General features: G+C 33.7%; 1 protein-coding gene across 1 annotated transcript in view; it reads left to right on the forward strand.

Moving 5' to 3' along the window:
- The first annotated feature begins 1,132 nt into the window (after window positions 1–1,132).
- The window catches only part of LOC109048196 (oxysterol-binding protein-related protein 5-like), a 44,070-nt gene continuing 29,194 nt past the window's right edge, over window positions 1,133–16,008 (forward strand). Inside the window, exon 1 of the mRNA XM_042715692.1 lies at window positions 1,133–1,594. The gene's annotated coding sequence lies outside the window, so the exon portion shown is untranslated. The remainder of the gene's footprint in view (window positions 1,595–16,008) is intronic.

The raw sequence follows: 16,008 nt of genomic DNA on the forward strand, positions 1-16,008 counted from the left end.
GCAATACTTTAACATTTTAACATTTTTCCCCACATATCAGTTGTTTCTTTTCAGCTCTTAAATTAATATTAAAATAGTGATGCCTTTTTTATTTTTGTTTCAAATATATAACTGTTGTTCAACCATATATATATATATATATATATATATATTTTTTTTTTAATCTTTTGTGAACATAGTTGTTTATATGGAACATTTTCTTCTTGTTGCACTAGAGGGCACCAAAGCACTTTTCCTGTCTTTACACCTCATAAAGCTAATCAGAAATATCAAGCAGGCATATTTCACACTGGGTTTTATAGTCACTTCATGAATATAAGCCCACCCTTTCCCTGCTGACCACCTGAATTATACAATATTATGCTAAAGATACTGATAACATTGAGTTAATTCATATTAAATGACAACGAGTGATTATTAGTGCTGTTAACTCAATCACTGATTTAGATCCAGAGTTGAAAACAACATTACACAAACAAGCAAGCAAACAAACAAAGGACGGAAGTGTTTTCATAACCCATTATAAGATTATGTAAATCGTGTCCATTTTTTAAGAATCTCCATGTTTGGATGCACATCGAATCAATAAGTATATATGTATAACTAAATGACACAAACAAACAAACAAACAAATACTCTTTTCATAACCTATTATCAAATTATGAAAATTGTGTCCATTCTTTGGGATTGTCCGCTTTTTGATGTACTGAATACAATTTAATGACACTTCATAAATATGAAGCTTCTTACAATTGTAAAGCTTTGTCTATAAATAATAAAGACAGTAGAATATTCATTCAGAATAATGTTGGCTGCATGACAAAGGAAATACATGCAAAGATTTATTCATTTCATGAAACATTCATAATCATCTCCTTAGGTAACACACACAATCCTAATTGTTTTATAAAACAAAACCTAATCCTATTTGGTGTATTTTCATGACACATTTTTACATTTTGTTACATTATGTCATGTTTAGTTTATGTTTAGCCTTTATGTATGAATCTCAACAGCTGGATGGACAGGTCTTAATATGCATGCAAATCTTATATATAAGGAGTTGGGTAAATCAGAGCATGAAGGATAAAAGTTCTGCTGTCCAACATGACGTCAGGCTGCATGAGGGTTAAATCCAGCGCACGCGTTTCCACTGTGACTGGTTAAGCGCCTCCTTTCCTCCAAAGGCATTTCCTGGCGTCCGCGCAACCAGAATACACAGCTGTACGCCAGCGGTTATGGCATGCTATGGACCGCTATTTTATTTCTCCGTTATCTTCCATCTCTTGAGGATGCAGGAGTGCGCGGTTAACTTCCAACTTTCCACTGTATCGCGTTTGGAAAACAGCATTTCGAGCGGCCTTTCCACATTTTGAGACGGCACAAGGCGCGAGCGTTACTTTGTTTCGGGACAAACGGGAGCGTTGCACAGTTCCATTCTATTTAATACACGACTGACGGTTGCTGGGGTGATCGGAACCGCATCGAACCCAAACCGAGCCGTTCTAGATCTGACATGAAGTCGTTCGGATACGTCTAGATCTCCTGCCACGTTTCGGTCTTCGAGGGCTGAAGTTGCGACTGCACCAGAGAGGTAAGACAGATAGAAATATGAAATTATGACTATTACAGCTTCTGTGCTTTGGATAGGGATGGAATGATGGGCTGCTGTTCAGAATAAATAACCACGAAGAGCAGCATTGATTATTTGCATTTGGATGTGAATGTGATTATTGAATTTCCTCTCCGGCATCCATCCATCGATGGATGGATCCATCCCTAACCAGCACGAAGCCTTTAAAACGTTACAGCGCTGCATTGTTCTGTTATATTTTTCATATCTGCAGTTGATGTCACACATATTTCATATAAAGTCGCCTACTGTCCGCCTCCTCCATTATTTAGACATTACTGAACCGAATCCTCTTGGTAAAAAGTATAGATTTGCTAATAATACGTTGTTGTATTACATTAAACACCTTTATTTGTTAACAATATTTAAGTTAAGAACTGAAATATTTTTAAAAAAACATTTGAGTATTTAAATATAAAGGTAACAACAATAATATTATTCAAATTGGCATAGTATCAGCTCAGTTCCCTTTACAAGCGTTACAGTTTAATATAAATACAATTAGTTTACAGTTAATAACATGCATATTTAATACTGTTTATATAATATAATATTTAATTGATTTTTAAATTAATTAAGCCATAGAGTATGAGAGGCCATTAGTAGTGTTATTTTTTGTTACTGTATGAGTGAATGCTTTATTGACCAGACAGCATCCATAAGTTTAATAATAATATATGCATATTTAATATTATGTTAACATTATATTAATTACATTAAAGGAATAGTTCACCCAAAGTGGAACATTTTCTAAGAAATGTACTCGCCCCCAGGCCATCCAAGATGTAGATGAGCTCGTCTTTTCATCAGATTTGGAGAAATTTTGGAGAAATTTTTCATTTTATCACTTTCTCACCGATGGATCCTCTGCAGTGAATGGGTGCCGTCAGAATGAGAGTCCAAATATCTGATAAAAAAACATCACAATAATCCATAAGTAATCCACACTACTCCAGTCCATCAGTTAACATCTGGTGAAGTGAAAAGCTGCATGTTTTGTTTTAAACAAATCTATCATTTTTAACTTCAGTACGTCCATAATCCATAATAATGCTTCCTCCATTGAAAATCTCCAAATTACTCTGATAAAGCAAAAAAGACTCATCTGCATCTTGGATGGCCAATGGATACCCATTTTTGGGTAAATTATTCCTTAAATGTCATTTCTGTTTCTACATCTGATGGTATAAATAGCATCACTTCTGTTTTTATTATGTCATGACCCCGCTGACATCAACCACAGTCATTCAATTCCCCACCAGCAGTAGGGTGTAAATAGTGTGTCGACCTAACGTGAGTTTACTTGTAAGTTTCTCTCTCATTAGGATAACAGAAATGTCTCTTGAGATATGAACGATAGTTCAACCCTGCTCATTAAAACGGTTGACCGCTAGTGCACATTCAGGACCACATTACTCAGACAGAAATAACCAGTATGGTGGGAAGAGCAAACCAAGAATCAAGCTACCCTAACAGCCCAGTATTTGTTCCTTAATTTATTCATACCCTCCTGTTCCAACTGTGGCTTTTCTCGCTGATAGCTCTTTGTGAGAACTCCAGACAGCTGATTTATTTTTAAAGAGTTTTTGGCTGGTCAGACTGCCCTTCCTGTCTGTGCAGCTGAGCTCTTTACTGTGGTTTCTGATACTAAAGCTACAGAGCTGTTGTTGGATTGTAAAAAGTTTAAATAAGCTGTTTGTAAGTTAATTCTCATAAAAAGAGGAAACTGTGTGGCTTTGTGGTACTATCCAATATATATATATCCAATATGTATATATATATATGTGTGTGTGTGTTTGTGTGTGTGTGTGTGTGTGTGTGTGTGTGTTTTCGACCAGTGGCAGTTGGAAGGTAGCACTTCAGTTCCTGGTGGATAAACTAAAAAAATCTAAATAATAATTAAAAAGTAGAATCCCATGTGTTTTTGTTGTTGATCGTCCTGTTTCCCTTGAAAATGTCGTGTGATAAAACTGTTTTGGTATGATGTTTCAGACTAACTTCAAGGTAACACGATTGTCGCATTTATTTTAGCATTATGACAACATTTTTAACAGCTGTGTGTTAATTTGCTTGGAGCTGCTACATTCCAGTAGTGCCAAACTCTTCATATTAAGCCTCTCATCCACAAGTACCGCATTCCAATAGGAACTGCTGATTACTCATGCTTGGCTCATGCTTGAAAGCTTGAAATATGGCCAGGTTGTTTCTAGCAATGCATCTGCATGGGAGTGGGCTTGATTTATTTTTTATTTTTTTATTTTTTTATCATCAATAAAAATGTTAACTGGTTTTATAAACCATTGCTGTTGCACGTAAGGATGCATTGATGTAGAATTCTGGCTGATAATGAATAAGAGGTAATTATTTTCACATTATGGCCAATATTATAAATCTTTACTTTTATCTGTTGTAAAAATGTTGATATTGAATTTTGTATAATTTTTTATGTTAGGTAATAAATTTTTCATAAAATGTTTTAGAATATATTGTTTCTTGTATTTGTGTCTTCCAGTATTGACTAATGGCAAAAATTGAAAGAAAATGGCTAATAATGAGTTATTAATAATGAGGCCAACTCTGATTATGCTTAATAAGCCGAAAGCTTGCAAAACTGAATATCTTTTATTTTTCAGGTCATGAAAGTTCTATTATTACATATTGAGATCAAGCACAAAAAAACTTTGCATTGTCAGTTTATTAATTTACATGTAAACCCTTAATGGGGTAATTCACCGCTGACAAGATGGTATTTTAATGACAGTTGGCCATATAGATTGGTGGTATATGACTAGAGAAAAAGAGCTATGGCGAAAAAGGGTTGGAAAACTTTAACACCCATTATGCACTGGGCTCAATCAGACTATCCATGAGCAGAGATTCAAAAATTCATAAGTACAATCTGTTGTTTTCACAGAATCCCTGTAGCTATCAAAAGTCAATTTTGTGTGATTTAAATCATCCGGTGGATTTTTTGACAATTAAACAAGGATATCTTGGTGCAGGTAACAAAAATAATAAACAATGTCCATTTACTTATACCACCAACATTATAACAATACAAAACTGGTTGAAAATTGATAAACTTGCCTTAAAACCTGTTTTTATGTTGAACTGAGTTTCCCAAAAGCATTGTAAGACCAAGAATATGGTAGAAAGCATTGGCACTTGATTCTATGATCTGCTTAGGCTTACAGTGGTTTTGAGAACGTAGCACGTAGGTTGATGTGCATGTAAATCGATGGACAACAGTCTAGCTGTGCCAATCAAGTTTTGCTTAAATCATTTATGACCTTTCCCCAAGACAGTTGGTGTAAGATTGTGTATTCAAACACATTCATTGACCGGTATGGTCACAGGTGCATTGTATATACTATATATATTTTGGATTAAATGGGGCAGGACTTTTTAGCAAACAGCACATATATTTTTGTTACTGTAGTGAACCATAATTTGCTACTTCTAGTCAATGTCAGGTGATTTGAGAATCATTTTATTGTACAAAAAGTTGGACACACCCATGAATGCAGGATGAGTCATCAGTAATTTGATGGCTTCCAAAGACTATACATCTTAAATGGCCATTATAATTTGAGTTTTGGCTATTTTAAGCAATACACTAGCATAAAGATTACTTTAACTAACACACACAACTCCAATTCTGATTTCATGGTTTCTTCAAAGTTTTAAATGCTACTGTAGGATAATGCTAATGCTAAAGGCTACTCACATGTTTCAGCTTTGTTTGGACTGATTTTGATTTTGGAGCGAAATAGAATGGCCTCTTTCGTTGACAGCATCTAAGCGGCGTCTGAAGATCTGTGGAGATGTTTGTTGTGGAACTTATTTAATTAAAAGCATCCTGGTTAATTCCTTTACACCTAAACTAATATATTAAGACCTGACTGTCTGCTTTGTCTGCAGATACAAAGAGTATTACCTGGGAATGCAGGATGAGAATGTTTTTGTTTAAATATATCAGTCGCTTATACAAATAGTTTACACAGTATATCAGTTATTCAATATTTACAGGCCACAGAAAGTACACTCTACTGATACTTCGGCTATATAGTCGTCTGCTGCTTAGCATCCAACCGTATGATCTCAAGAAAAAGCCTGTTCAGATTTGAATGTGCAGTAATATTGCATTACTCTAGACTGGATGAAGTTTGTGAAGAAGCCTTATAGATCACCCTACTGTGCTACAGCATGTGCTGTAAGTGGGTGGATGTTAACACTACTTCTTTCCCACCCTGGAACTCAATACCAGCATGCTATGTTTAAAAAGAAAGTACAGCAGCTGTTTTCATCTGTCCGGGGGCATGTTTTATATACATATATGCTTTACAGAAATACAATGTAATAAACAGACATATGTTGAGAGCTTTGAAAGTGTGCCAATCTTTGGCTTTAGGAGTGTAATATCAGTCATGCTGTATATGTTTTCCATTGAGTAAAGTAGCTTATGGCATGTTTGCGCAGCCAAGTGTATATGTGCACAGACACAACCAAACTTCCCTGTTTTTCTTCCTTTACAATTCATAATTTGATTTTACATTGAGTTGAGTCTCCCATCTTTGCTCATGGGACAACAGAAATATTTGTCAATGGAAAAAGATGGACCTAAAATCTTGTAGTTATGGCATCTGCTATACATGCTAATGCTAACCATCCAAATGCTGACCCCCTTTGGTACGTGAATATTGTAAATAGGCTACTATAGATACACCATATGTCATGTACCACATCTATCATTATAAGTAGTTAATTTTTTATTCATCATCCTGTCTAAATGACATTTGTTTCTTCATGCTATAGTCATAGTGCATTCACTCAAATCATCTTACACTATGTTGCCAGTAAATGCCTGGCAGGAGGTTTTCTTTTCTCTTGCCTGTATATTTTCTAAACCACTTGATTTGTCCATTTTATCTGATTTAGAGAGCCACGATTGACACCGTCTGTAATTTACAATGGAAGCTTCCAGATTTTTCCTTCCCACATCAAGTCTATAAGGCATCAGATGCTCCTGGTTGCTGTTCAAGTTCTCTTAGCTTTGACATTCAGTGTTTGGAGCTTGGAAGACATCCTGCCCTACTTTCCCTCCTCTGAGCCTGCAGTGTGACTATGGTAAACATGAGGGGGCTTGTTACAGAATGACACAGCAAAGTACAGAGAAAGGTGGGGGAAATATATAGGACATTTAAGACATAGTGGAAAGAGAACAGGAAATGACAGGTAGAACTGGAAAAGGGAACCGAAAACAGAAAAAAAGAGGATTTAATCTTTTACCGCTTTTAAACTAGTCTATTACAGTAATGTCCAGAACATTTACTCCAGCAGGTAAATAAACGTTTCATGCTACAGTTTTATTCTATATAGTTGTTTAGGTACTGTATCTGCATGTACCTGGTCACAAAAAATACACTTACTACATGTGAAATTGTAGACCCAAGTGCTGCCTACGGCTAAATGTTTTGTAGCATGTTTGTTATGCTAACACTTATGTGCACACACCTTGCATATCTGTACATACTACTTTTTGCTAGCTAGCTGTCACTGTGTCTGTGCGAACTACCTATTTGCAAAGATCCCATGACTGAAACTTATTTCAAAGTCAAATTTCTAAATTAGACCTAAGTGCTATAGCTCAACATTCAGACTAGCCATTAGCATGCTTGCTACATTATGGTAACATTTATACCCACGACATATTTTACACAAATATGTAAACTTAAATGGTGTCAGCTGATTTATGCTAGCTAGCTAGCTTGGTGTCTAAAAATAGAACCTAGTTGCAAAGATTTATTATAGCGAAATAATTATATCCAGTGAGTGCCATGGATCAATGTCAGCAGTAAATGTGTGTGCTACACTACATATTTTATTCAAGCATGTAAACTGAAATGCTATATGCTAGCTAGCTGTTTAAGATTCTGATTCTGCCAATATAAGCTAGTCATAATGATTTCCATCTCTAGAACCTGTTCAGTAAGTGAAAATGTTACATTAGACCCAATGAGTGCTACAGCTTAATATTTTGGACTAGTAGATAACACACCTGCTAAATTATGGTAACATGCCCACAGCATATTTTACGCTAGTAAAACGTTTCATACTAGTGCTTTATGCTACCTAGCTGTTTTAGAGTATGACATATACCTAGGCATAAAGATTTCCATGACTCTTATTTAGCAAGTGAAATGGAGCATTAGCGTGATCCAAAATTGGTCACAGATTCAAAGAAACTAAACAGTTCACAGTGTTCCCTTCATGTTATGCCATCTGGAATTGGAGATCTTTGTGCTGTAGCGGAAAACGCTTCCTCAGAGATTGGGCCGTCCTGAGCTTTAATTGGCCCCACTAGATATTCTAAGGTAGCCTACATAAACACTCTGATCAAGTCTGTACTTAATGCCTGACTGTGCTTCATGAAGGGTAAACAAGTCTGTTCTCTCCTCCTTATGTCGGAAGAAGGCTAAGGGAAGAAAGAAAAAATAAACATACAAGAGGTGAATTATGAGGAGGAAGAAATCTAGGCAGTTATGCCAAGTTCTGGCCAGCTTATATTCAAAGAGCATGTACAAAGTTATCAAATAGCTATAGCGCTAATGTCAAGAAATGCGATTAAAAACCATCAGAGTGATCTCATGTAGCATTGTGCACATGCAGAAGGGCGAGGGACGGGTTTCACATACCCCTGTGCCAGAGGCGCTGTTGCTCACCAGCCCTCCCTGCTTATGTTTACCTTGGCAACCAGCGCAGAGTGTAAACAAACACGCCAGGGGTGCACCTTTGCAGCGCGTTTGTGTGCAGTTGGTAGGGGCTGAGTCGTCCCGTGGGGAGTTGATGTACAGAGAGAGGTCAACTGTGCTTTCCCACAAACCATCATTTCAGCAGAGAACGCTGATTTCTGTTATGAGCAACCTGGTTTAAACTGCAGTCTACAAAGTTTCTGTTCCGAGCTGTTTGAGTGAAATCGATACCTTATTCTATTACATTGAATTATTATGTAAGAATATTTTTAAAAGCAAAAATGGAAATAACGTTGCAGCACATGTTCTAGCAAATAACCATTTTTATTTATTTATTTTTTTTTTTTTATGGAGAACTTTTATAGATCTTTACTGGGTTTAGAGGTTTAGGTTTTTTTGTTTTTTGCTTGGGAAAAATTAAAGCAATTTTAGGACTATTAAGATTGACAATTAAGCACATTTGCCATTAATTTTCTTTACTTTAATTAACAAAATGTAATCCTCATTCTTGTAATACAGCAATAAAAATCATCCTCTCTGTGTGATGTTTTTAGTTAAAGTGAGCATAAATAATGGCATTCAAAGTGAAATGTAGCCTAATAAAAAAAAAAAAGTCTGAACATGAAAAAAATTAAATAATCAAAAATGGAGAAAAAAATATAATAAAAGTATTTATCACTAACCCTTGTATTTTTACGTATATTATCTATAATTTTAAAACAAAAATTGTCAGAATAGGAAAATTCTTAAAATAATCTGAAAATAGAATACACACACAGTTGTATTAAAATGTTATATATGTTTTCAAATAAAACTTTTCTAATAATCTAATTTTATTATTATTGAAAGTTTTTTAAAAGGATTTTTTTAAACTATATTTTATTTATTTATTTACTTAATTACTTACTTATTTTTACCTATATTATCTAATAAGATAAGCATAGCAACAGTATGCTAATCTAAAGATTTCCATAGTGGTCAGTTTTCATCCATGCATTGATAAACTGAATTACTGTTATTATTAATCAGCATTATAGCTTTACATTTCACAAAAATGTTTACAGTCTCGAAGATAAATAACATTTAGTGACACAAAATTAAAGTTTGCATTATTCTAGACAAACCATGGCAGACTGAATGCCATAAAATTGCTTTTATATTTACATGTAATAATTTAGTTGATGTTTAAAATTCGTTTAAAAAGTTAAAAAATCTTTTTAACTCCCTTGAAAGTCATTGTATAATTCACACACTGCAGCAGATGATTTTCCAGAGATCTACAGAATGAAATTCAATTTATAATGTTCATCTGCGTATAAATATCACCAGATGCCATTTCAGCCTATCAGAGGAATAAGAGGGCCCCGGCAGCTGTTTTTACATATGACTCACAGGATTGAGAAATGCTTCTGATTTTCTCTGCAGCTTTTTTTTATCAGAACTTGCTTTAAAATTAAGCTTATCGCACCCTTTGGTTTTCGCTGCTATTTTTTGCTCATGAGCACATTTTGAAGGAATTTAGAAGGGTAAAAAAATGTCAGGAACAATGAATGAGCTGAATCAGTCCAAGTATAGTTAAAACTAGAAGACATTTTGAATCCATGTTCCACCAATGCAATTCCTCCAGGATTTACTGTCAACCGTAACTGTATGTTTTGGTTTGTTAGAGGTGTGTGTAAATGGGTCATCTAATCATTGACCAAGCAAACATGATTTGTGTTATGTTTACAAAGTTTTGTAGCACTTGGTCAAGGTTTAACGGATTTTACCTTGATAGACCTAGATTAACTGTGTGACAGGTTAGTATACAGGGCAGTTGACTTGGGAATCCAGTAGATGATCAGAAGTTTATTGTATTTAAAGTAATATCTCACACAAAAAAAGAATGTTCTTTCATATACTCATGCTCATGTTTTTCCAAACCTGTGGAGCACAAATACAGATGTTTTGAAAAATGTACACAAAAATACAAAGTCAGTGGGGTCCAGTCCTTGTTGTTTGGAAGAATTTCATAGAAGAATAGCATTGAACCCCATTGAAAGAAAAAAAAACACTAAAAAAATATTTATTTGTGTTTCACAGATAAAAGAAGGTTTTGAATTAATTGAGCTTGAATAATAATAATAATAAAAAAATAAATTCAGGAGTAACTATACCTTTAAATTAAAGGAGGTCTGTAGGTCTCTCTTAATGTCCCAGATTTCTGTACTGATATTCTTACATCACTTACTTTTTAACAAATTAAGATTGTAAGAATCATTACAACTAGCAGCTCGTCCAAAAGTTAATGATGGTGATAGTGAGCTATTATTTATCAAACCATCTCTTTGTAACGCTTTAATGGCCGTACTTTGGTGATGTTTTTTATAAAAGGAAATGGGGGAGAACACTCCCATGTTTTCATTAGCATTGTTGCCATCAAGCAGTTACGGCTTCTGACTGACCAAGCCAAAAATGACTCACGACTGATGTAACTCATTGTTAGATCATTAAAACCCTGATGTTTACTGTCCATTTGACCTTATTCTGAGTTAAAGGAATAATTCATTGAAAAATAAAAACGCATTTGGTCTCTCACATACTATTTCAAACCCATATGATTGACTTTCTTCTGAGGAACACAAAAGGAGATATTTAGTAGAATACTCAAGCTGCTCTTTTCCACATTGTAAAAAAAAAAAATAATAATAATTTTCAAAGTAGCAAAGATTAGTGGAGTATGTTTTTACAAAAAAACTTCTCTATATGAAAATGCCACATTAAGGTGCATGATTATTCATTAAAGTTTGTGATCTTGATTAAAAAAAATAATAATAAGTTTTGATAGAAACACTGATGTTAAGCGAACAAAATGGTAAATCTCTTTTATTTAAGTGACTTGATGCTTCAAATAAAGATTGTATCATTTACATTGTTTTGCCAGTAGGTGGTGACAAGTTACTGTTTAAAAATGCATTTGTCAATTTGTCGATCATTCAAGAGATTCATTAAAAACATGTATTATGAGAATAAGTATCTTTATGATTAAGTCATTGAATCATCTCTTTCCCAGTAGATTTGCTTTTAAAAATGCTGATTCATTCGGTAATGAAAACAAGTGAAGGCTGCGTCCACAGTCGCATACTTTCTTGAGTACATACTGTACTTTTCTGAAAAGTAATTAAAATGCCTACTCTTCTATGAGTACTATAAATGGACAAACTTCCTTCGTCACATAACTGTTTTTCGCCTACTATATTAGGAAAATATGTGATTTCGGATGCAGCCAAAGTCTTTATGAGTGAGCCATTGAATCATTCTTTCATGAGATTTGTTTAAAAACAAGTGAAGTCTTTGAGTCATTGAATAAATCACTCAAACCATTTCTTTTTCTAAAAATAATTGATGTATTATTTTTATTATTATTATTGTTGTTGTTATTATATTTAATAGATTGCACGTTTAACATTTTGAACCTTTGGTAAATTGCATGCTGTTTTGTTTAGGTGTCTATTCAGAAATGTGGGAGAAATGTGATCTCTATTTTAAACAACAAAATCATGATTCTTATTTTCTCCTGATTCGTATTGACAAGTTGCTGTTACGTTCTAAAAATCTATTAAAGGTACATTTATGGTGCTTTTCAGTGCTTTTTGAACTTGACAGCCTATAGATTTGTATTGTATAAAAAAACAGCATGAAAATTCAAATTGAAATTTTTTAATTCTTCAAAATATTTTATGTTCCACAGAAGAAAGGAAATGATACAGTTTTGCAAAGACATATGTAACTGTTTCTTAATTCTTAAATGAACTGTTCAAATCATTATTCATCATGATCGCTTTAGATGGACTCAGAATCAGATTCAGACAAAGTCAAACCTCACAATGGGGACCAGAGCAGGTGATTTGACCTCTCAGAGAAGAACAAGATGTTTATAATTCCACCCCCACTAACATTTTAATTGAGTGTTCGCCCACATGCATTTACTCTTATCTACACATGGAGCAACATTAGCATTCTCTAAAACCAAATGACCATGTGCTAATTTTTGCAGCCCAGAGCTGGTTTCTATTGATCATTCAGTCAATAACCTCAGAGGACATCAGGACAGAAATAGACATATGCAGCATTGGGAAAAGGACACTAAAGGTCAATATCTTAATGTTTTTTCCATCACGTTGAAGACATCAGTGATCACTTCCATTAGCATTTGTTCTCTTTCAGGTCAGATTATAAACCATAACACTTGGGTAATCCCTCCTCTGCTTTAACACTCGAGCTGGTATTTGCAGGATTATTCTATCAGCACTTGCACATGTGCAAAACTCATTTTAATCTAATGCTGCAGAAAGACTGTTCTTTTTCAGTAGGAAAATCTGGAGTTTGGTGTCAGTGCTGTATGTGCACATACTCCCTCTGACTCCATTAAAAGATCAGAACATCTTATCTGTCTTTTGGCACTTCAGTGACTTAGTGAGCCTATTAGTGTCATCAAAACGTTAAGAAACAGATGTTGTCGAGAAATTCTCTGCTAATAAGTCATATTTGAAAACTGATGATATTCAAGCCCTCATCAAGGTTTTCCAAAACCAAAAATAAGAATAATTTCATTTCATTTCTTAAAAAAAATAATAATAATAAATTAAAGCATATTTTTAGGATTTTTATCATTGTCTGTGACAGTTTAATTTATATTATTTTAATTAATCACAATTCTTATTGTGATCAATAAGCACAATTCTTATTACTATAATATGAAAAGAAAATCATATTTGTAAATGTATAAAAACATGCATGGTGGTAATGAGAATTTGCATGAATTGTCACAACAGAAATATATAATAAATAATGTCACAGACAAGGCAAAAAAATCGATAAATATTTGCTTTAAATATATATATATATATATATATATATATATATATATATATATATATATATATATATATATATATATATATTTAAAGCAAATATTTATCGATTTTTTTGCCTTGTCTGTGACATTATTTTATTGAAGTGATCATTATTTAGCACAATTCTCATTACTGTAATATGAAAACAAATCATTTATAAATGTAACAAAAGCATGCATGATGGTAATGAATTTGGAGAAGCTGTGTTTAATTGTAAAAACAAAAATGTAAATTTTGAATTAAAATATAAAGTACATTTTTAGGATTTTTTACATTTTCTGTGGGATTATTTTATTATTTTAAATTATCATTATTAAGCACAATTCTCATTGGTTTAATATGAAAAAAAAACATTTATAAATTAAAAAAAAAAAAAAAACATGCATGATGGTAATTTGGAGAAGCTATGTTTAATTTTCAGAACAGAAAACAAAATATTAATGGCCTTGTATATGGGATTTTGCTTTTTTTCCTATACAAAATATAATTTCTTATATTTTTTATTTATTTAATTTTTTTCTTTTAATTTTAGGGTGAAACCTAGGCTATGTTAACATTGCTATGAATACATAAACCTATATTTTCACAATTTACCCTTACAGTGTATGTTCTCCAGTAATTATAACAATAGTAATGCAATAATAGAATTTAATTATATCATAGAAATTATAAAAGTCATCAGTGTAATAAAAGCAGTTGTAGTTAGAAGTCATATTGTTTAATGATTTTGTTATTTTATTTGCATCGTATCAGTAGAATGTCTGGATGGCACTGATAACATTCTCTGGATCTTGATAACTAAAGGTTTAATGAGGTTGAACGGGAAATGGAGTGAATGAACTAAAATCCTCCAGATTGTACTGGATGTTTGAAGGGAATTTGTTTCAGTAATCCAGACATGTGTAATCAGATGTTAATTATGTGTAGCGCTGCCCTTGTTTGCAATTAGTGTTGATGGGGAGGATAAGAAACAAGGTGTAATTTCAGAACCCTCAAGAAACTGCAGAAATTAGGTTGTGTGGGGCGGCAGGAGAGGGAGGGAGATATTTTACGAAAGTTTTTAAATTCATGTTCATCTGCTTTGACCTACATAAGACACATTAAAATCTGTGTTAAATGGAGTGTGTGATGTGATGTTGGGTTATGATGGAAAGACACAGCTGCTCGAAATAGGGCTGAGGTACAGACACACCACCATTAGCTGGTCTCTAATGCATCACACGCCAATGAATAAATAAAACTCCTAGACTAAAAACACGACTTCAGCAGGGGCCACAGTAGGCCTAGTTACAAAACACAACTTTCTTCTTTCTGTGGGTCGCAAAAGGAGAAATGTTGAGGAATGTAAACTGTAAAGAAGTTGTAAGGATTATTTGATTATTTCAGTCTTTCTACTTTTCAACAAATTACTTGCTGTTTCTTTGTAATTAACTGTGAAATCTACTAGCAATTTCAGTACAAAAAAAAAAAAAAAAAATACAATTTTAATGGTTGTTTTTTCTATGCCGTTATAATAAATAGGGACTACCCAGCTAACAGGGAACTTTTTACAACCTTGACTATACTTTATTTTAAAGTTATATAAATGTAAGGACAACACATTCTTAAAGTAATATTTATGGAGCATTCTTATACCTAATTTAATATTTGATATGTGTTCATAACATCGAGAGAAAACGTTCTTAGAGCAACATTCTTGGAACGTCTTTATTATTTGTACTTGCTGAATTTTCAAAAGAAACCTTTTTGTTTAAATAGTGTTATGATCAAGATCAACAAGATTTGTTCTTAGAACATTGGAATATCTTGGAACATTCACATTATTATGTTATATTTTGGGTAAAAATATAGTTAGTAGAACAATGTAAGAATTGTAGGATAGAGTTTTTGTTGGATAGAGCGTTTAAGCTTCAAATAGGACAAAATGCTATGGAAGAACTATCCCTTTAAGTAATTTTTGAAAATCTTGAGAGTTCATTAGAGTAGTGATGTCTCATTCTTTTGAGTCACTTCTGTTCATTTGATCAGAACCAGCCTGAAGGATTCATTCAGAAATTAGACTGACACGCTTCTGAAGTTTAAATCAAATCAAATAAATTAACATACACTTTGGAACTATATGAAGGGTAAATAATGACAGACTTTGAAGAACAGTCATTGTTAAGTCAACTATTCTTTTAATAATTTTCAAACCTGACTTTTTTTCCAGACTTCTTAAGGATATATTTTTGCAGACCCTTTGGCAGTTAAGTCACAGTGTTCAAGGGTTACCTTGGCCTTCAAAAACAACATTTACTCAGTTCCTTTAGTGGTTGTGTCCCTGAATAGCACCCAATCAAGCCTCTCAAGGAACTGTAATTGCTGCTTCTCAGACAAGAAAGTAGGACTGAGCACTGCCGGCCCTCAGCATGAAGGTACAAGCTGGCCAATGACCTTGTTATTGGTCACGGTCGCCCACGAGGCTGAACACATCATTAGTAGAGCTGAGAGCCAGGAGGCCATGCTGTCAGTCTATTTAAAGGGACTGTTCAGTGGGAAGCCAGATAGTGCTTTTAGACTTTCCCCATGTGAGGGCCTGAAAATACCACCCTGATCTCCTTTTAGCACACTTGAGAACCTTTAGATTCAAACTTCAGTCAGACTTAACCACTAATATGAAGGTGTCATCTTTATTTTTGCCTTGACCTGAAGCAGTGTCAGGTCTGAAGCCAGTTTAACCAGTTTAAAA

The sequence above is a fragment of the Cyprinus carpio genome, chromosome A25 (genome assembly GCF_018340385.1).
Source record: "Cyprinus carpio isolate SPL01 chromosome A25, ASM1834038v1, whole genome shotgun sequence".
NCBI classification, from domain to species: Eukaryota; Metazoa; Chordata; class Actinopteri; order Cypriniformes; family Cyprinidae; genus Cyprinus; species Cyprinus carpio.